The 20,593-nt window shown below is 41.7% G+C and overlaps 2 long non-coding RNA genes across 2 annotated transcripts; both read right to left on the reverse strand.

Annotated features, from left to right (window-relative positions):
• Positions 1–5,098: 5,098 nt before the first annotated feature.
• On the reverse strand, positions 5,099–11,116 carry LOC117805194. The gene is made up of 6 exons (XR_004629365.1): positions 11,019–11,116; positions 8,799–8,956; positions 8,450–8,604; positions 8,293–8,361; positions 8,109–8,180; positions 5,099–5,645 (listed from the first exon to the last, which is right to left on the reverse strand). It is a non-coding gene; the product is annotated as an uncharacterized LOC117805194 (long non-coding RNA).
• A 2,183-nt stretch (positions 11,117–13,299) lies between these two features.
• LOC117806930 lies at positions 13,300–18,170 on the reverse strand. The gene is made up of 6 exons (XR_004629838.1): positions 18,054–18,170; positions 17,894–17,962; positions 17,632–17,782; positions 17,332–17,465; positions 17,164–17,203; positions 13,300–13,446 (listed from the first exon to the last, which is right to left on the reverse strand). It is a non-coding gene; the product is annotated as an uncharacterized LOC117806930 (long non-coding RNA).
• Between the last annotated feature and the right edge of the window lie 2,423 nt (positions 18,171–20,593).

The raw sequence follows: 20,593 nt of genomic DNA on the forward strand, positions 1-20,593 counted from the left end.
CATGAGTCTGGTCCTGCTGGAGGTTTCTGCCTGTTAAAGGAAGTTTGTCCTTGCCACTGTAACTTGCTAAATGCTGCAAAGTAATCTGCTCATGGTGGATTAAGATGAGATCAGACTGAGTCCTGTCTATAAGATGGGACTGGATCTTATCCGGTCTTGATGTTGGGTCTTTGTTAATAATAGAACATAGAGTACGGTCTAGACCTGCTCTGTTTGGAAAGAGTCTGAAGATAACCTGATTGCCTCTTACGACCAGGTGGGACAAGCGCAGGATTTGAAACAGAAACAGAACTAAAAGGTGATAACAAAGCGGTTATGGCGATACCCTGACCACCAAGATCAAGCCGAGTGAGCCTTTATCATTTTGTGGGAAAGTATTCCCCGAGTTCTTTCCTCTTGAACCATTTATCTGATAGGAGCTGAGAATTGAAAACACATGAGTCAGTGTAAAGCCACCACAAAAAAAAGCAACCTCTAAATGTCCTTTTTTTATATAGTTATCTAAAAGGAAGCTGAGCTAAGTATTTCACTGAAGTCTCATGCTCAACTGAAAGCTGACACTGCCCCCTGGTGGCAGCAGGTCACAGTTCAGGTTTGTCACCTTGATTCTAAATTATTAAGTGAGGCAGATAGACCTCTTTAACTTGTGTATGGATGATCTTTCTGAACAGCTTTTAAGACTAGATGTTTGTTGGGGGATATACTTGTTAATCATCTGATATATATTCATGATTTAGTCCTCCTGTCGCCTTATGGGGAACTTTAATCCACCTTTTTCAAGAGGATTTTGTAGCACTGGCAGATTCACCCTTGGTGGTTTGTTGCATTTCACTGATTAACGATAAAGGTGAATTAGTCCATCTATGTCAGTAATGGTATATTATTAAGGGACTTCATTAGGAATTTTTAGTCCCAGGTGGGTAATATGATTAGAAATATAATGGCAGGAGACTGACCAGACCGTCTACAATCCGTCACAGCACCGGATCTGATAGGTTTCTATTCTAGTCAATGTGTTAACTTCCACTGGATCCGCTCCGTTGCGTTCCGGCTGCGTCTCTGATCCGGCAGGTCGGAGTCCTCCGGATCAGATACACAAGACTTCTATTTGTGCCGGATACCGGAGCACGACGCATCAATCTCAACAGAGCAGATGGAGCGGGACAGGAAGTCAGGTTTCACCAAAACAAAATGAAAACATCCGGTTAATTTTCAGAATAAAACACTCTGTGTCCGTTAACACCCACCGGTTGCGTTTTCAGAACGCAGCATGGAGCAGGACCACCGGACAGCTGGAGTCATGTGACCGAGGTTTCCCTGCTGTAATCACTGAATCAAGGATTCTCCTCCTCCTCCTCTCCTCATCCATGTTGTCTTTCTGGTCCTCTGAAAACCTCTGACCTGTTGACTCCAGGCCTGGCTCCGCTCATCATGACTTTGGTTTGTTGTAGTAGTTTAGTGAAATATGATAATAATAATAATAATAATAATAATGCATTTTATTTATAGGCGCCTTTCTTGGCACTCAAGGTCACCTTACAACATTAAAAACAAACAGAGTTTAAATAACAAACAGGAAATAAAACACAATTTAAAAAGTTTGAAATGAATGGACAGAGGAGTTGTGATCAGATGGAGTGATCCAGTTTAAACAGATGAGTTTTGAGTTTGGATTTAAAATGTGGGAGTGAGTCAGTATTACGGAGGTCAGGTGGGAGAGAGTTCCAGAGCGGCTGAAGGCTCTGCTCCCCATGGTAACAAGGCGAGCAGGGGGGACAGTGAGGTGGATGGAGGAGGAGGATCTGAGGGTGCGGACGGGTGTGGCAGTATGGAGGAGGTCAGAGAGATCTGGAGGGGCGAGGTTGTGTATGGATTTGAAGGTGAGGAGAAGTATTTTGTAGTTGATCCGGTCTGTAATGGGGAGCCAGTGGAGCTGTTGCAGGGTGGGTGTGATGTGGTGCATGGCGGCGGTGCGTGTGATGATACGGGCGGCTGAGTTTTGAGTAATTGCTGTCACGATTTGGTGATAACAGCCGGAACAGAACGGAGCGGATCCAGTGGAAGTTAACACATTGACGGTGCTGTGACGGATCAGAGACGGATCTGGTGGAATTTGGCCGTGAAGGTTAAAGTGCATTAAAGGTGCATTCGGAAATTTTATCCGAAAGCCGAATATCCCTAACTTTTAGTGAGTAGTGTATCATCTGCATACAGAGGTAGGGTAAAGACTCGGCCCATAATATGTGTTTTTAAAAATAACTACATTCAGAGAATTCTTGTTAAGATCCAACCAACATACACACACACACACACACACACACACACCAAAAAAAAGAAACCCTCCTCAGCAAAGTCATCTATTGCGCCATCTGGTGGACAATCTGTGTTAGAACATCTGACAGACAATACCTCTGCAGTATAACAGGACATCTATGAAGGAACAGAGGAGTAACACACTGTCCTTCTGATTCATACACATGTCCATCAAATCTCAAAGAGAACAAACACAGTCGTATTTCTGATCAATATTTGGATCATTTCAGTTAATAAATGTTTAAACAACAAACTGAGAATAATTTTGAGATGTAACTCTGCACTGTCCCGGGTCTGTTCGTCAGGGACTCCAGAAAGGTCTGTGGTTAATAACTTTAATGATACAGGAAGAGTTAAAGTAAGAGACAGGCAGAGAGAGGAGAGGTGCTGCAGACCACTTCAGGCACAAGAACATGCATGGGGAAACAATCAATCGATCTTTATTCATAAAGCACCAAATCCAAACAAACGTCATCCTCAGACTCTCTCCAAACAGAGCAGGTCTAGACCGTACTCTATGTTCTATTATTAACAAAGACCCAACATCCAGACCGGATCAGATCCAGTCCCATCTTACAGACAGGACTCAGTCTGATCTCATCTTAATCCACCATGAGCAGAGCACTTTGCAGCATTTAGGACAAGCTTCCTTTAACAGGCAGAGACCTCCAGCAGGACCAGACTCATGTTAGACACACATCTGCTGACCCAGACGAGCTTTAAAAGTGGTCGGTAAAATCTCAAAATCAATTCTCAGGAAGCCAGCGGAGAGGAGCGTGGACAGGAGGGATGGGATGTCTTCATTGAGAGAAGAAAAGGGGCTTGACCTGAAGTTTATTTTGGGGATTTCATGCCTTCATGGACGAGGGAAATGTGGGTGGAGCAGGAAACTGGGGTGAGAGAGAGGGATATCAAGTCAGATTGAAAACCGGACCGCCTGCTTCAGAGAGTCTGGCCTCACTATTTAACCACTGAGACAAAGTTTTGCAAAGAAATTTCCAGTTCTTTTTTTCTTCTTCTTATTTCAAACAAATACCACTTAAGTATTTGTCGTCTTCAAAAGCCCTGTGCAAGTGAAGCGTCTTTCTCTACAGAGTCTGCTTCGCTGTAGGCCAGGGTGGGACAAAAAACTGAGTCTGCAGGAAATTTATAAAGGGTGTGTGTGTGTGTGATAACTGCGAAGCACAGCGGCAAACCTACCAAGAAGAGAACATGTAACAGGAAGTGGTCTCATAAAACACTGACCTTAAAAAACACAGTAGCAGGGTATAAAGGTAGATTACTCATAGCCACAGAGACTCCTGTGGTGTTTTGATCTACATTGTTCTCACTGATGCTTTGACTAAACTGATGACACATTGCACTCTTCATTTCCCAGCAAAAATGAGTGTTCTCTCTTCTTCTGGTTTTTGTAAAGTTCAGTTGTGTAACATCACTGTTTCATTTTCTGTGACCACAACCAGGTTTAATCATCCATCCTGAGCACAGGCTGCAGCACATCAGAGAGACAGCATGAGGGGCGAAGACAATACCACACACCACTGTCACCTGTGTTAGTCCATGAGCACATCACAGAGAGCTCATGTAGTTCTTATAGGTTATCTAAAGCTTATAGTTAGAGCTGGATCAGGCTTGGACCAGGTCTTAGTTATGCTGCTATAGGCTTAGACTGACACACTGGGATCCTGTCTTTCCCTCTCTCTCCTCTCTCTGCCTGTCTCTTACTTTAACTCTTCCTGTCCCATTAAAGTTACTAACCATAGACCTTTCTGGAGTCCCTGAGCTCCCTTGTCTCGTAGGTTTCTGTCTTCTTTTCCTTTCTTTCTTTCTTCTTTCTTTCTTCTTTTTCCTTTCTTTCTTCTTTCTTTCTTTCCTTTCTTTCTTTCTTTCTTTCTTTCTTCTCTTCTTCTTCTTTCTTTCTTTTTCTTTCTTTCTTTCCTTCCTTCTTTCTTCTTTCATTCCTTCTTTCTTTCTTTCTTTCCTTCTTCCTTCCTTCTTTCTTTCTTTCTTTCTTTCTTTCCTTCCTCTCTTTCTTCATTCTTTTTCTTTCTTCCTTCTTCTTTTATTCTTCTTCTTTCTTTCTTTCTTTCTTCTTTTCTTTCCTTCTTTCTTCTTCTTTCTTCTTTCTTTCTTTTCCTTCTTTCTTCTTTCTTTCTTCTTTCCTTTCTTCTTTCCTTTCTTTTTCCTTCTTTCATTTCTTTCTTCTCTTTCATTATCTCCTTCTTTCATTCCTTCTTTCTTCATTCCTTCCTTTCTTTCTTCCTTCTTTCTTTTCATTCCTCCTTCTTTTCTTTCTTCTTTCTTCTTTCTTCTTTCATTCCTTCTCTTTCTTCTTCTTTTTCTTTCATTCCTTCTTCTTTCTTTCTTTCTTTCTTCGTTCTTTCTTTCCTTTCTTTTTTTCATTCGTTCGTTGTTCTTCATTTCTTTCTTTTCTTTCTTTTCTTTTTTCTTTCCTCTTCTTTCTTTCTTTCTTCTTTCTTTCATCATACTTTATGCTTCATCTGTTTCTTTCTTTCTCGCTTCTTCTTTTCTTCTTCAATGTTTCTTCATCCTTTATATCTCCTTTCTTATCCTTTCCTTTCCTTTTGTCATTCCTTCACCATTTCTTCTCCTCTTTTTCTTTCTTCTGGTCTCCCTCTCTTCTCTCTTTTCTTAGACCTTTCTGGAGTCCCTGAGCTCCCTTGTCTCGTAGGTTCCTCTGGATCTCTGCTGCTGTGGACGTGCCAGACTCCAGCTGCTACAACTACTACTATCCGTCTCTCCACTATCATCTCTCTCTCTCTTCACCTCCCTCTATCCCTCTCTCCAACACGGTAGGTCTCAGCAGATGTGTGTCTAACATGAGTCTGGTCCTGCTGGAGGTTTCTGCCTGTTAAATCCCTTGGAATCATCCACCAATCAGGGTCCAGGAGGCAGACACCCTCTCTACTTTTAAGAGTAGGCTTCAAACTTTCCTTTTTCATAAAGCTTATAGTCAAGAGAAATGTCAACCCTGATCACGTTTGTGCAAATTTGTGTCTTTCATGTCCACTTCAGGGTGAGTCTGTCTTCAAATCAAAGACCAAACCGTTCCTGTAAATCAGCATCGCAAACTCATTCTCTAACTTGTCCAGATCTGCGGTTTCTCCTTCCCTGGAGCTTCTCAGCGCCTCATCTGTACAGTCAGAATCCTCGTCACTGATTTCTCCTGACGTCCTAGAATCTCTCCGTTCATTCTCCTCTTCAATGCCGTCTGCAGTCCCCTCCTCCGTCTCCTCGGGGACAGACTTCCCCTCTGGGTGCAGCTTGAGAATCGTCAGCTCGCTCACCTCCTCCTTTCTCTCCAACATTTCCTGTTTTGGAAAATGACACAATGACGGTTTAAATCCAAACTTCAACGCCATCCAAACAAACGGCAAACAGCCCTGTGCTATGATGTTTTTGTTTCGCTGTCTTCTTTGGTTGTCAAATGAAAGAAAGGTAATATCACAGAACTGACTCCACGTTATCACATTAGCTAAATGCTAATGTGAAGCTAACCCTGTTGGCTTCATTTTACCATAGACTGGATAATAAATGGACGTAGTATCTGTGACGTCACCCATCTGTTTCTGAAGCGCTGTTTTGAAGCTGATCGTCAGCGGGTGCCATATTGGAAATTCTGAACTCAACCTAACTTCTGTTCAGCTAGTAAAGAGGCGGGCTTCGAGCCTTCCCGCCTGCCAATCAAGTCAGCTGTGCCTCTAATTATGCAAATATCTTAATATCTTCTGAACTGCTGAGTTATGAATTTATTTCTGCTGTTAGATCAGCTTTTGAACGGGTGTGTATGTGGTTTCCTGTCCTTCTCGAACCAGCCTCAAGTGGACACTCGAGGAACTGCAGTTTTCAACACTTCAAGGCTGATTTACACTTCTGCGTCACCCCTACGCAGCAGGGGCTGACGTGGACCTGAGCACCACATACTTGTGCGTCAATGTGTCACGCAACAATTCTCCTCCGAAACTCTAGAGGGCAGTGTGGTCTCTCTGATAGCCTGTCGCCTGCTTCCGGCCCCGCTACGATCTCTGCTTCCTTTTCCACAAAGATTCAGAGCGTGTTCTGTTAATCTACAGCTGATACATGTTGCTGTTTATCATACAGACATGATTACATGAAGACTAGAGAGGAGGAGATGAAATACACGGGGATCCTGGAAGTGCTGTAAATGTTGGAAATACAATGCAGCCGAACGGACCAATCACAGGGCTTGAAGTCCGTCGATTCTACGGGTAGCTACATTTTGGAGGAGGTGCACGTCAGCTACGTGCGCAGGCCTCTGCGTAGGTACGGGAGCTACGCGGACCACCAGTGTACGCTACGCCATGAGTCGACGCAGAAGTATAAATTACTTTAAAGGGACATATCACGCTTTTTCATCAATATATTAGTCTAAGAGGTCCCCAAACATGTCTTTAAAGTTTATGCTCAAAAAAAACACTTTGAAATCAGATTTTGGTCTGCCTGAAAAACCCTCCTTCAGTCCTCCTCAGAACAGTCTGTTTTCTCTCTGACCACGCCCCTCAGGAAGTGGGTGTGGCCTCGGCTGTCCAGCACGTTGATCTAATGTTTACATGTTGCTGCTCACAGACCCGCGTTACTTCAACCCTCTGAATGATCCAGAATCTGATCCTGACGGAGAGGCGCCTGCAGCAGGACCTTTCTGAACCATTGGTCACAGATTTAGTTTTCTTGTTGTTTTATTTGTCAGTATGTCGAGTGTGTCTTGGTACACAGCTACCAACATGTAGCTATGTGGCTATGCTAACTAGCGCTAGCACTTTTCCATGAAAACTAAAAATCATCACTAGATCTTCAACTCTGCAGACGGGGGAGTAAAAACGACCTTGGTTTATTAAGAAGCCTACAACTAGCATGCCTCCCTCCTAAGCTCCTTGTTAGCACACACGTGTGCAGGGAATGAAAACGGAGGAGGGGTTGAGTTGTATTTTATACAGTCTATGGGCTGAACAAGCTCCTCCGTTGGGAATACAGTGAATAAAAAGAGATCGGGCCTCTTCACACTGACTGTCTTGTGTTTTTGGCAAATAACCTGTCAGGCCTAAGACCCTACATTGACAGTGGACTAAAAGAGCCCAACAATCAGTGACCCTGGGATAAAATGCAGTTTTTTCCACTTTTTTTTATACAAGTGCCAAGAATGTAAGTGGACTACTTTTTCGTTTTTAACTTTAACTTCAATTAATGTTAATAATATTGCTTCAATCACTGAATGAAGCCTGCTATATTAGGGACAAGAGTCGGGACCTTTAATTGCTCGCCACAAGTCTTGTTCAGCACTCCACTCAGCACATTGCACACAGAGAGGGATGGGGGGGCGCGAGCGAGCGAGAGGTCTCCGGTCTTAAAAGTGTTACAGTAGGTCATTTACTTGTTTTGTAATGTGTAGGTATGTTTTAGCCATGTTAAATCTGAAATTTAAAATATATATACAAGTATTTATGTCTCCTTGTATTAGTTTGTCCACCTGTTATTGACATAATGGGCAAATATAGATATTCGAATGGTTCGAACCTATAGGGTTTTTTTTTTAGAGCGAATATTTTGAATGTCATTTTTGGAGCAATTTTGACAGCCCTACTGTACAGTTGTGTGCTGATAGAAATGAGCTATTCAGACTAAATCCTCTTGAACCAGGCTGTAAACATGTTTATTTTGCTGTTAAGATTGCCTTCTTGGAATGTGTGTGTATGTGGTTTTCCTGTACTTTTGGAACCCGCCTCAAGTGGACACTCAAGGAAGTGCAGTTTTCTCACCTGATTCTCTCTTGGATAAGAGGTGAGATCGATAACAGGAGTCGGTACAGGAGGGAAGAGCTTCATTTGACTCTGGGTAAAGCAGCAGAGAGAACCGTGGTGCAGCAGAGGTTATCTTCTTATTAAACTGCAATGTATGGGATTACTGCAAAACTGCAGATATTAAAAGTAGAGAATGACCTACCTCTTCAAAACAATGGTGCACGATGTTGTCAACAAAAAGAACAAAACAGCAAACTGAGACTCCACCACACTGATGCAAGAAAAAACAGAAACATGTCAGCGCTTAGATATGAGGAAACACTGAGCTGTGTTTGACTGAGCAGCCTTTACTTTAATACCATTAAAAGGCTTCTCTGGCTGTGTGCTCATTTGGACTGTGGCTTTAGGTCCCTCGCCCCCTTTTGTCACCTCAGCCAGGGTGATGCTGTATTTTGTGGCAGGGGTCAAGTCCTCCAGGCGGTACTCTGTCAGTGTGGCGAGATGTTGTTGCACTCTGGTGAAGTGAGTAGAAACATAGCAGAGTTATGCATGCAGCAGAGTTTACGGTTTTCACTTCTCCCGCAGGAAAGAGTCGTTCAGAGCGGTTATATGTTACACAATTGTGATGAAAAGTGTTGCGCATTGAAGGGAATATGTTTCTCTTGGGGTCAGTTTCATTTGTGAAGACAGGCAGAAATGGGTTCACACTTTTGGAGTCTTGCTGGAGGGCTGAATGTCTCGCTGCAGAGGCTGTAGTGTGTGAGGAAACCTCGCCGGTCGGCATAGGGTATGGGTTGCCAGGACAGGTTTATGGAGCTGTGAGTTTCATCAGAAGCACTGAAACTCTTGAGGTTCTGTGAGAGGAGCTGGAGGAGAAGATGAATAAATGTAAAGTCAATCAACAACAGAGCAGTTTCTTTTGGAAGCTGTATTTCAGTGGATTTTGGTACCTGTTGAAGAATGTAGGGATCTAGAAAAGATAAATACATCCATTATTATATCTAATTTGGGTGGGGGCTTGGGCCAAACCAAGCTGTCACTGGGCAAGAGGGGGATTAGCTTCCCTGCCTCAAGTAAGTCTAATGTCACACATGATGCTCAAGAGATAAAGAAAGTTACCACTGGTTAGAAAATTAGCAATTAGGGCCTAGACTGGTTTAAGCATGCACCCTATGTAGGGCTGTAGTCCCGTGGCGGCGGTTGCAGGTTTGACTCCAAGCCTCGCCATTAGCTGCATGTCCTCCCCCCACTCTCTGCTCCCTGCATTTCATGTCTCTCTTCAGGTCCTATACATTAAGGCGAAAATGCCCAAAATACACTTAAAATAAATATATAATATATATCTATATATATATCTATAATATATATATATATATATATTAAGGCTTTGTGATGGATGTCTGTTTTAAAGCCCTTGATTGGCCACAGAGACTAGAAAACGACTCTACAAGTACCATCCCACCAACTCGGAGAGTGTACTCTCAGCACAGCAGGGCCCCTGACATGGCGTATACAGTAGCTTTATACACACAGTCTACAGTTGACACAATGCAAAACATGCTGATGTTTAACAGCTGATATATTGTGTTACTTACTGGTCCCAGTCAACCAGTCACGGCGCGCTCTACGTGTGCTTTTAAAGGGAACTGAGGACCTTTTTAATCTGGCTTTATATGGGCGTCATTTTATTTTTAGCCTTGGACGCAATACTTAACATTTTACTGTTACTACCATTGTTTTTAGCATCATTTTTATTTTTATTTTCATTATCTCTTATTTTATGAAATTTTATTTTGTTTAATTTTTCTATTGATTTTATCATAATTATTTTTTTAATAATAATATGTATTAATACAATTATTATTATTATTATTATTATTATTATTATAATAATATAATAATATAATACTAATAATAATATAATAATAATAATAATAATCATAGTCTAAAATAAAATGAGTGGGTCATAAATCCCAGAAAGGCAAGATCAAGAAATACAAACACATTTTTAAGACAAATTCCTTTAAAGGCACTATGAGGAGTTTTTCACCAGCTGAGAAAACAGACTGAAACCAACACTGATGCCTCTTTATGACTTCAAAAGCAAACAAAACCAGAAACAACAACACTGATACCTTCTCTGTTGTCATTTTTAATGCCTTAAACACTCAGAGGGGGATAGATGTCAGACCACATGATTGACATTTGGCTTTTAGAAACACCCTTTTCAGCTGTTTTCATGGCAAATAATCACATTGAGTGATAAATCTGGCTGTAAAGACAACAGGGTGAGGTTTTTGTTGAAAACTCTACTTTTGCATGTACAGAACAAGAGATAAGAGGCTATCACTTTGTGCACAATGGGGCACCAAAATTGATATCAAAAGTTCCTCACAGCAGCTTTAAATAACAATTTTTTTAATATATTTTTTATATTTTTGGACTTTTCGCCTTTATTGACAGGACAGCTGAAGAGAGACAGGAAATGTTGGAAGTAGAGAGAGGGGGAAGACATGCAGTGAATGGTTGAATGCCGGGGAGTCGAACGGCGACCTCTGCGACGAGGACTCTATACGTGGGGACTTAGACCCGCTAGGCCACCAGGACCCCTTAAAATAATTCTAAATAATAAATATCTGTAAATATATTTTTTTGAATGGTTAAACTTCAAGTAAAAAAAATGAAATTCAGGTACAATCGGGAAAGGCTCTGCAGTAAAAGTATGTTTTAATATTTGAAGTATTGACATTATTATCCTTCTTCTTGTGTATGTGTTTACCATCTCGGCTGCCTGCTTAAATGTATGAAAGGTGAATCAATAATCTATATATGTGATGTTCTTTGAGGTTTATCTGGTCGGTACATCGCTATCCAAGAGCTGCAATACCAGCTCGCCATGGCCTGCCTCTGTATTTGAAAGCCACTTACCACCCTCCTCTTTATAATAGAGGCACGTTTTAACCGTGCGTGGTCTCCCTTTCTCACAGTTTGTGTTCAAGTACAGGTAACGCACAAGTCCTTCAGGTCTGCAATGTAAATTTAGGAAGAGAGTTCAAACTGCAGGGTAGCCTTTAACAAGAGTTTATAACAGGGACATGAAGAGAAGAGCAGAACGCTGGAGGCCAACAGGTATGCAATGTGATTTTGTTGTAATAAAAGTAATAATGTGAAGAACGTACTCTTTTCTATTTCTTTCCTGATTTTGTTTCCCTGCCTTGCCGTTAAAATGATGGCACTGTCTGGAGTCTGACCCGTCATCTTGACCTCGTAAGTTCAAGGCAAGCTGTCCTTTCCAGTTTCCTTTTGTTCTGCAGTGACGTTACGTCACACGCTGTCAGGAGGAAAGGAAAAACAGGCCTTAAAATGGATTCAAAGTAAACGTTATTGGACACACTAACTCCCTCACTTGACCTACCTTCTACATCTGCAGCCGATCTGACGGCAGGTAGATGTATGACAGCTGGAGGGGAATCCCCTGCTGCGTTTTCTGGCTACCACAGAGATGTTGACAGCCGAGTAGGAGACATAAACAGTGTGCTGGTTGTTTGAATGTGATTGGTCTCTTTCAAACAGGGCCACCCATGAGCAGACTGCGTATCAAACACGCTGTAATTCACTTCTTGGCATCGGCTGGAGGGCAAGAAGAGAGATCAGGCAGCAACTTAACAGGTACGACAGTTATATGTTTAAACATCAGTTCCCAGAGGAACATTTTACTGCTCAAGGCTTTCTCTTCTAAGTCTCTGGAGACAAAATTGAGATTTCTCACTTCAGCCTCATTCAAGTTTCAAATTGTTCTCATTAGTTTCTCCTAAAATTCACTAGGAGAATAGTTGCAGACCATGACATGAGTCTTATTTGAGACTTAAATGAGAGATCTCATTAATGGCTCATTTTCTTCCTCTTTTTTTAAAATGTATTTTTGGCCTTTTTTGACAGGACAGCTGAAGAGAGACAGGAAATGTGGGGCGTAGTGAGCGTGGGGAACCATGCAGGAGCATGGTCGACGGCCAGGAATCGAATCGGCAACCCCTGTGACGAAGGACTGTAGCCTCTGTATGTGGGGCGCTTAGACCGCTAGTCCCACCAGCACCCAAAAAGAATCCGCCCCTTTAATTGTAATAATTGGATAAATCTGGTCAGCCCTTTTGCGGCCCGTATTTTAAATAAATGGTCTGTCATACCTGGAGATATGAAATCTCTATCTTTTGTAATTTCTCTCAAATCCACTAAATCTTGTGAAGTGTTTTGTTCCAACAGAACTTGTAAAGGAAGGATCCATACTGTGAAGTCAAAGAAGAGATCATTTTCACATCTACATATCTGATCTTGAAGTGGTTCAAATGTTTAATGAGAATTGTAAGTTGTGGACAATACATATGAACTCTTAATTTTGCAGGGGCACTATAAATGTTCCTGAAAAGATGAGCTCAGGCTCTTCTTTGCTCCATCTGAGCTCAACTGAGACACAAAAACTGAGTCTGACAAAAACAAATGGATGAGGTTAGATGAGAGAGCTCCCTGATTTCTCCACTGAGCTCAAAAGGAGTCACAACACTTGAGAAAATACCTGAGAATCATTTCAGATTCTGACCAGATCTCCTTTTGAACTGAAAGGGAGACTAAGCTGAGACTTTTTACAACTTTTTCTGGAGGCAAGAATGAGAAACAGGAGACATAAGCTATAGTCTCTTTTGCTTTCAAACAGATCTCATTGTTGTCTAGGAGACAGAAATGAAACTTTTGAGATCTCTCCTCTACATTTCTTTTCCTCTTTCTTATCTAAATCACATGATTTCTTTCACCAGCTTACCTTCCAATACAAAGTCACATTTGCCATTCAGAAGTTGTGTTTTCACGTGACTTCGGGTTTTTCTCAAGTTCTAAAGGTAATACAGCACAATAATGAGATAGATTTCAGTCATTTTGAGCTTCTTTGTCTCACATTTATAAGAATATACAATCTTTTTAAAATTTTTCAATCTGATATGTTTTAGAACAGCTGAATCATCCAGATTAGATTACTTCAAAAGCACATATGACTGAGAGTAGAGTCAGTAACATGTTGATGTCCAGTACACTGGTTGGTGTCTAGCAGGACTCTAACATGGACATTCTGCAGCTTAACAGCGATTCAATGTGTTATGTGATGTGTTATAACCTTGCACCGATTGATTTGAATCAGAATAACAGAAGTTGTGTCAGAAGGTCAAACCAAGTCAACATGACGTTTTCACTCAACCTGCAGGAACTCGCACAACTGAAGACCAGGGGCTCCACAGTGGGGTTAAGGGCCTGGGTGGACTGCTGTCTGATGTGAACCTTGTACGATGAGTTCCTCAACAAACCATCTGGACTATTCAGAAAAAAAGAAAACACCTTCACTCACAAATGGACAAATTGGATCGATTGGTTTAATCGTATAAAATGTAAAATTCTACAGGATTGATTGATTATTAGCATCAAGACTCTTAGCATTAGCATAATAGATACACTACCGTTCAAAAGTTTGGGGTCACTTAGAAATGTCCTTATTTTTGAAAGAAAAGCACAGTTTTTTTTTCAATAAGGATAACATTAAATTAATCAGAAATACACTCTATACATTGTTAATGCGATAAATGACTATTCTAGCGTCTGGTTTTTAATGGAATATCTACATAGGTGTATAGAGGCTCATTTCCAGCAACCATCACTCCAGTGTTCTAATGGTACATTGTGTTTAGTAATCACGTTAGAAAGCTAATGGATGATTAGAAACATCTTGAAAACCTTGTACAATCATGTTAGCACAGCTGAAAACGGTTTTGCTGGTTAAAGAAGCTGTAAAACTGGCCTTCCCAGAGGAAAATTTTTACTGCTCAAGGCTTTCTCTTCTAAGTCTCGGGAGACAAAATTGAGATTCTCATTTCAGCCTCATTCAAGTTTCAAATTGTTCTCATTCGTTTCTCCTAAAATTCACAAGGAGAAATAGTTGAGACCATGACATGAGTCTTATTTGAGACTTAAATGAGAGATCTCATTAATGGTTAATTTTCTTCTCTTTTTTGAAATATATTTTTGGCCTTTTTGCCTTTATTTGACAGGACAGCTGAAGAGAGACAGGAAATGTGGGGAGTAGAGAGCGGGGGAAGACATGCAGGAAATGGTCGACTGGCGGGAATCGAACCAGCGACCCCTGCGACAAGGACTGTACCCTCTGTATGTGGGGCGCTTAGACCACTAGGCCACCAGCGCCCAACAGAATCCTCCCTTTAATTGTAACAATCTGGCTAAATCTGGTCAGCCATTTTGCGGTCCATATTTTAAATAAATGGTCTGTCATACCTGTTGTATGAAATCTCTATCTTTAGCAGTTTCTCTCAAATCCACTAAATCTTTTGAAGTTGTTTGTTCCAAACAGACTTGTAAAGGAAGGACCAGACTGTGAAGTCAAAGAAGAGATCATTTGACATCTAAATATCTGATCTTGAAGTGGTTCAAATGTTTTAATGAGAATTGTAAGTTGTAGACAATTACATTGAAATCTTAATTTTGCAGGGCACTATAAATGTTCATGAAAAGATGAGCTCAGGCTCTTTCTTTGCTCCATCTGAGCTCAACTTGAGACACAAAAACTGAGTCTGACAAAAACAAATGGATGAGGTTAGATTGAGACAGTTGAGAGAGCTCCCTGATTTCTCCACCTGAGCTCAAAAGGAGTCACACACCTGAGAAATACCTGAGAATCATTTCAGATTTTGATGGGATCTCCTTTTGAACTGAAAGGGAGACTAAGCTGAGATTTTACAACTTTTTTCTGGAGGCAAGAATGAGAAACAGGAGACAGCTATAGTCTCATTTTGCTTTCAAACAGATCTCATTGTTGTCTAGGAGACAGAAATGAAACACTTTTGAGATCTCCTCTCTAAATTTCTTTTCCTATGGGTTTCTGAGCTAGTTGAGTCTGGCATCACATTTGTGGGTTCGATTATACTCTCAGAATGGCCAGAAAAAGAGAACTTTCATATGAAACTCCACAGTCTATTCTTGTTCTTAGAAATGAAGGATATTCCATGCGAGAAAATGCCAAGAACTGAAAATGTCCTACAACGTTGTGTACTACTCCCTTCAGAGAACAGCACAAACAGGCTCTAACCAGAGTAGAAAGAGAAGTGGGAGACCCCGGTGCACAACTGAACAAGAAGATAAGTACAGTAGAGTCTCTAGTTGAGAAATAGACACCACAGGTCCTGAACTGGCAGCTTCATTAAATGGTACCCGCAAAACGCCAATGTCAACGTCTACAGTGAAGAGGTGACTGGGATGCTGGCCTTCTAGGCAGAGTGGCAAAGAAAAAGCCATATCTGAGACTGGCCAATAAAAGGAAAAGATTAATATGGCAAAAGAACACAGACATTGGACAGAGGAAGATTGAAAAAAAGTGTTATGGACAGACGAATCAAAGTTTGAGGTGTTTGGATCACACAGAAGAAGATTAGTGAGACGCAGAACAAGTGAAAAGATGCTGGAAGAGTGCCTGACGCCATCTGTTAAGCATGGGGAGGTCATGTGATGGTCTGGGGATGCTTTGGTGCAGGTAAAGTGGGAGATTTGTACAAGATAAAAGGGATTTTGAATAATGAAGGCTATCACTCAATTTCGCAACGCCATGCCATACCCTGTGGACAGCTCTTGATTGGAGCCAATTTCCTCCTACAACAGGACAATGACCCAAAGCACACCTCCAGATTATGCAAGAACTATTTAGGGAAGAAGCAGGCAGCTGGTATTCTGTCTGTAATGGAGTGGACGCACAGTCACCAGATCTCAACCCCATTGAGCTGTTGTGGGAGAATGAAAAGAATCCATTCTCCCTGTTCTGATTTCTCCACCTTTCTGTAAATGTGTCTGAAACCAGCCGTTTCAGACTTCCGTGTTTTGTTACGTAACAACAATATCCGGTCTGTAAAGGAAGTCAGAGCTCGGAGCTTGTTCAGCACATAGACTGTAAAATACAACTCAACCCCTCCTCCGTTTTTCATTCCCTGCACACATGTGTGCTAACAAGGAGCTTAGGAGGGAGGCATGCTAGTTGTAGGCTGTCTTAAAACACAAAGGTCGCTTTGACTCCCCAGTTTGCAGATTTGAAGATCTTTGAAGTGCTAGCGCTAGTTAGCATAGCTACATAGCTACATGTGTGTAGCTGTAGCTGTGTACCAAGACACACGTCTACATACTGAAAATAAAACAACAAGAAACACTAAATCTGTGGCCAATCCTTCAGAAAAGGTCCTGCTGCCTTTCTGGTAGAGGTCGGTTTTGACTCCCCACGTCTGCAGATTTGAAGATCTAGTGGATGATTTTTATTTTCATGGATAAGTGCTAGCGCTAGTTAGCATAGCTACATAGCTACATGTGGTTGCTGTGTACCAAGACACACGTCGACATACTGATAAATAAAACAAGAAACACTAATCTGTGACCAATGGTTCAGAAAGGTCCTGCTACAGGCGCCTCTCCGTCAGGATCAGATTCTGGATCAGATTCAGAGGGTTGAAGTAACGCGGGTCTGTGAGCAGCCGTGTATATTCAGCCAACATGTAAACATTAGATCAACGTGCTGGAGAGCCGAGGGCACATCCACTTCCTGAGGGGCGTGGTCAGAGAGAAAACAGACTGTTCTGAGGGGGCTGAAGAAGAGGGTTTTTCAGGCAGACCAAAATCTGATTTCAAAGTGTTTTTTTGAGCATAAACTTTAAAGACATGTTTTGGGGACCTCTTAGACCAATATAGTTGATGAAAAAAGCGTGATATGTCCCCTTTAAACCACTCAGGGGTAGGTGTCAGACCACATGATTGACATTTGTCTTTAGAAACCTCCTTTTTCGGCTGTGTTCGTAGCAAATAATCACATTGAGTGACACATCTGGCTGTTAAAAGACAGCAAGGTGTGTTTTTTGTTGAAAACTCTACTTTTGCATGTACAGAACAAGAGATAAGAGATATCACTTTGTCCACAATGGGGCACCAAAATTGATAAATCAAAGATCCTCACAGCAGCTTTAAATTGCAAATATGTAACACTACTCACACATAGAAGTCGTCCCCTTGGTTGTTGTTGTATTTGATCTCTGTGAAAGCAAGAAAAGATTAAGGACATCCTTTTGTGAAATGCAGAAAAAAAACCCACGTGATATGGACTTGTACTTATATAGCGCTTTATATATGTTATATATATAAATTGGATTTGTTGTCTTACACTCTGCCAGGAGGAGCCTTCATCTTGACGGAACCGGACCTCAGCTAAAGCCGGATGGTTCTCCTCTCTCCAGTTTAAGTGAAGGTTGTTTTTTACCCAGGACATGGAAATGTCGCGTGGAGCTTCATACTTGACTGTGCAGGAGAAGCAAAGGGTTTAATGATGAAGTCTTTTTTAAAGTGTATCAATGCACTTATCTTCTGTACCTACAGTAATAAAAACAGCTGTTCCTAGAATAATTGTTTGATTATTTCATGTTGCATACTGGTGAGTGAAACAAGAGGAGCTTTCAGTTCTTACTTATGTCTGCGAGTATCACACTTCTCTTGACTGACGCACAGCTGGAATTTCCAACACGTGCTTCCACCCAAATATTCACAGCTTCATAATTCGTAACCTGGTCCTCAAGGAACTGAGCTGAGGTGTTCTTAAAGGTCCCAAGCTTTTTTTACTATGAACAAACAGAATGACCTTTGAGAGCAGTGAAAAGAACAGACACTGACAGATCTTGTTATCCCTGAAGTTAGCTTGCTAGAAAAGGAGGAAGCAGAAAGAAACATACGTTTTCACTTCTGTTTTGGTTGCAGAGGTCAAGCCAGCAGATACTTCTGCAATCTCCTCATCATGCATTCTACCAGGAGACACCAAACAGTTGTTCTTTCCCTTTGAAACCGTTTCATTGAAAAGGTACAGTTTGAAAATGTAACTCAAAAAATACTCACTCAAAGTAAAAGTCAAACTTCACATCGCTCTGCGTCGTATTCATTCTCCACTCACATTTGTACATGGACTCATTAACGTTTCTTCTGGAGCACTCAGGACTGGAAGGAGCTTCACATGCCGACCCTTTGTGAAAACATATCTGAATATTAGACTGACTAATAGAAAGACGTAGTAACTGAGGCGTCACCCTGAGCGTTGTTTTGAAGCCGATCATCGGCGGAAGCCATATTGGAAATGCTGAACTCAACTTAACTTCTGTTGAGCTAGTGTGAGGTAAGAGGCGGGCCTTTGAGCCTCCTTGCTAACAGCATCTGGTGTGAACCAACATTACTCTACAACGGCATCAAATTAGTAGAGTAAGGAGGAATGGCCAGAAACGTTCTGAACACTAACACAAAGTTAACATAAGTCAGCTCTGTCTCGCTGAAGAGTAAACAGACCTCCTGCCCAGACTCTGGCACCAGAAAGTCTTCCCCAGCCCAATATGTCATTTTGGACTCACTTTGTACAACAGAAAGAGGGTCCATCGTCATGCATGAACACTAGTGTCTTTTTCACTTTAGCTGATGTCTTTTCCTCCATGGAAGGAAACTTTTACACCATCCTGAACCCGGAAAGGACCAACAAGTTCATCATTAACAATAACAGCCCAGAAAATAACACCACCACCTCCTTGTAGACGTCAGAGTGGAGTTGGAGCAGCCACTTGAATCCAACCAGACCCCTCCCCCCAATCAGGTCCTTTAAGGGTTGCCTGGCACTCATCTGTGAATATAACTTTGGAGAAGTCGGCCTTCATGTTTGTTTGACCCATTACAGTTGTTTTTTCTGATGATTTCTCTTCAGTGGAGGTTTCTTTGCCTTTTAGACCTTTGCCATCCGTCTTAGTGTCCTACATGGAGTAGACCTGGGTCCATCATGGAGCCCCACAGCTTTAAAGGTGACATATCATGCAAAATGGACTTTTTAATGGTCCTCTACCTGAAATATGTGTCCCTGTCTACAAACCCCCTGAAAAGTAAAATAATCCATTCTGCCCCTGTTCTGATTTCTCCACCTTTCTGTAAATGTGTGCTGAAACCAGCCGTTTCAGTTTTCAGTGTTTTTCATACGTCACAACGCCATCCGGTCTGTAACAGGAAGTCAGAGCTCGGAGCTTGTTCAGCCCATAGACTGTATAAAATACAACTCAACCCCTCCTCCGTTTTTCATTCCCTGCACATGTGTGCTAACAAGGAGCTTAGGAGGGAGGCATGCTAGTTGTAGGCTGTCTTAATGAACACAAAGGTCGGTTTTACTCCCCACGTCTGCAGATTTGAAGATCTAGTGGATGATTTTTATTTTTCATGGATAAGTGCTAGCGCTAGTTAGCATAGCTACATAGCTACATGTTGGTAGCTGTGTACCAAGACACACGTCGACATACTGACAAATAAAACAACAAGAAACACTAAATCTGTGACCAATCCTTCAGAAAGGTCCTGCTGCCTTTCTGGCAGAGGTCGGTTTTACTCCCCACGTCTGCAGGTTTGAAGATCTAGTGGATGTTTTTTGTCATGGAAAAGTGCAGCGCTAGTTAGCATAGCTACATAGCTACATGTTGGTAGCTGTGTACCAAACACACGTCGACATACTGATAAATAAAACAACAAGAAACACTAAATCTATGACCAATGGTTCAGAAAGGTCCTGCTGCAGGCGCCTCTCCGTCAGGATCAGATTCTGGATCAGATTCAGAGGGTTGAAGTAAAGGGTCTGTGAGCAGCCGTGTATATTCAGCCAACATGTAAACATTAGATCAACGTGCTGGACAGCCGAGGGCATCCACTTCCTGAGGGGGCGTGGTCAGAGGGAAAACAGCCTGTTCTGAGCAGGGCTGAAGAAGAGGGTTTTTCAGGCAGACCAAAATCTGATTTCAAAGTGTTTTTTTGAGCATAAACTTTAAAGACATGTTTTGGGAACCTCTTAGACCAATATATATTGATTAAAAAAGCGTAATATGTCACCTTTAAAAATGGCCTGTCTGGTAGCTAAGGGTCTTTTAGCAACCTCTCGTTTGATTCTTGACAGTTCTCACTTTGATAATGTTCCACAGGTTTCTTCTACTCTGAGTTTTCTCCCATCCTGACTATTTGAACGCATCTTTTTATGGTTCGTGGTCACGCTGCCATTTCTTGTCTATATCATTGGTAGATTCCCCCTTACACAGACTCTTGGCAGTTTGACTCTTCTCCTCTCAGAGGTCATTTTCTTGCCCGTGTCAAAGTTGAATAGCACTTGCATGATAATGTGACACACCTATATACACATGGTCTGTGATGAAGGATTAGAAAGCTTTGTGACTCAAACAAAACATACATCATACGAAAAGCCTTTTTTCTGAACATTTTCCAGATTTTCAAGAAAAAGTTTACCTGCATAATAATTTGGATGACAGCGTGCAGTCAATGATCTGAAAGGTCAGAGCTCACTTCTAAAGTCGCAGCATCTATACTTCAAAAACAGACTTCTTGACCTCATTCTGTCTGCTTCTTATGAA

Source organism: Notolabrus celidotus, chromosome 2, assembly GCF_009762535.1.
Source record: "Notolabrus celidotus isolate fNotCel1 chromosome 2, fNotCel1.pri, whole genome shotgun sequence".
Lineage (NCBI taxonomy): Eukaryota > Metazoa > Chordata > Actinopteri > Labriformes > Labridae > Notolabrus > Notolabrus celidotus.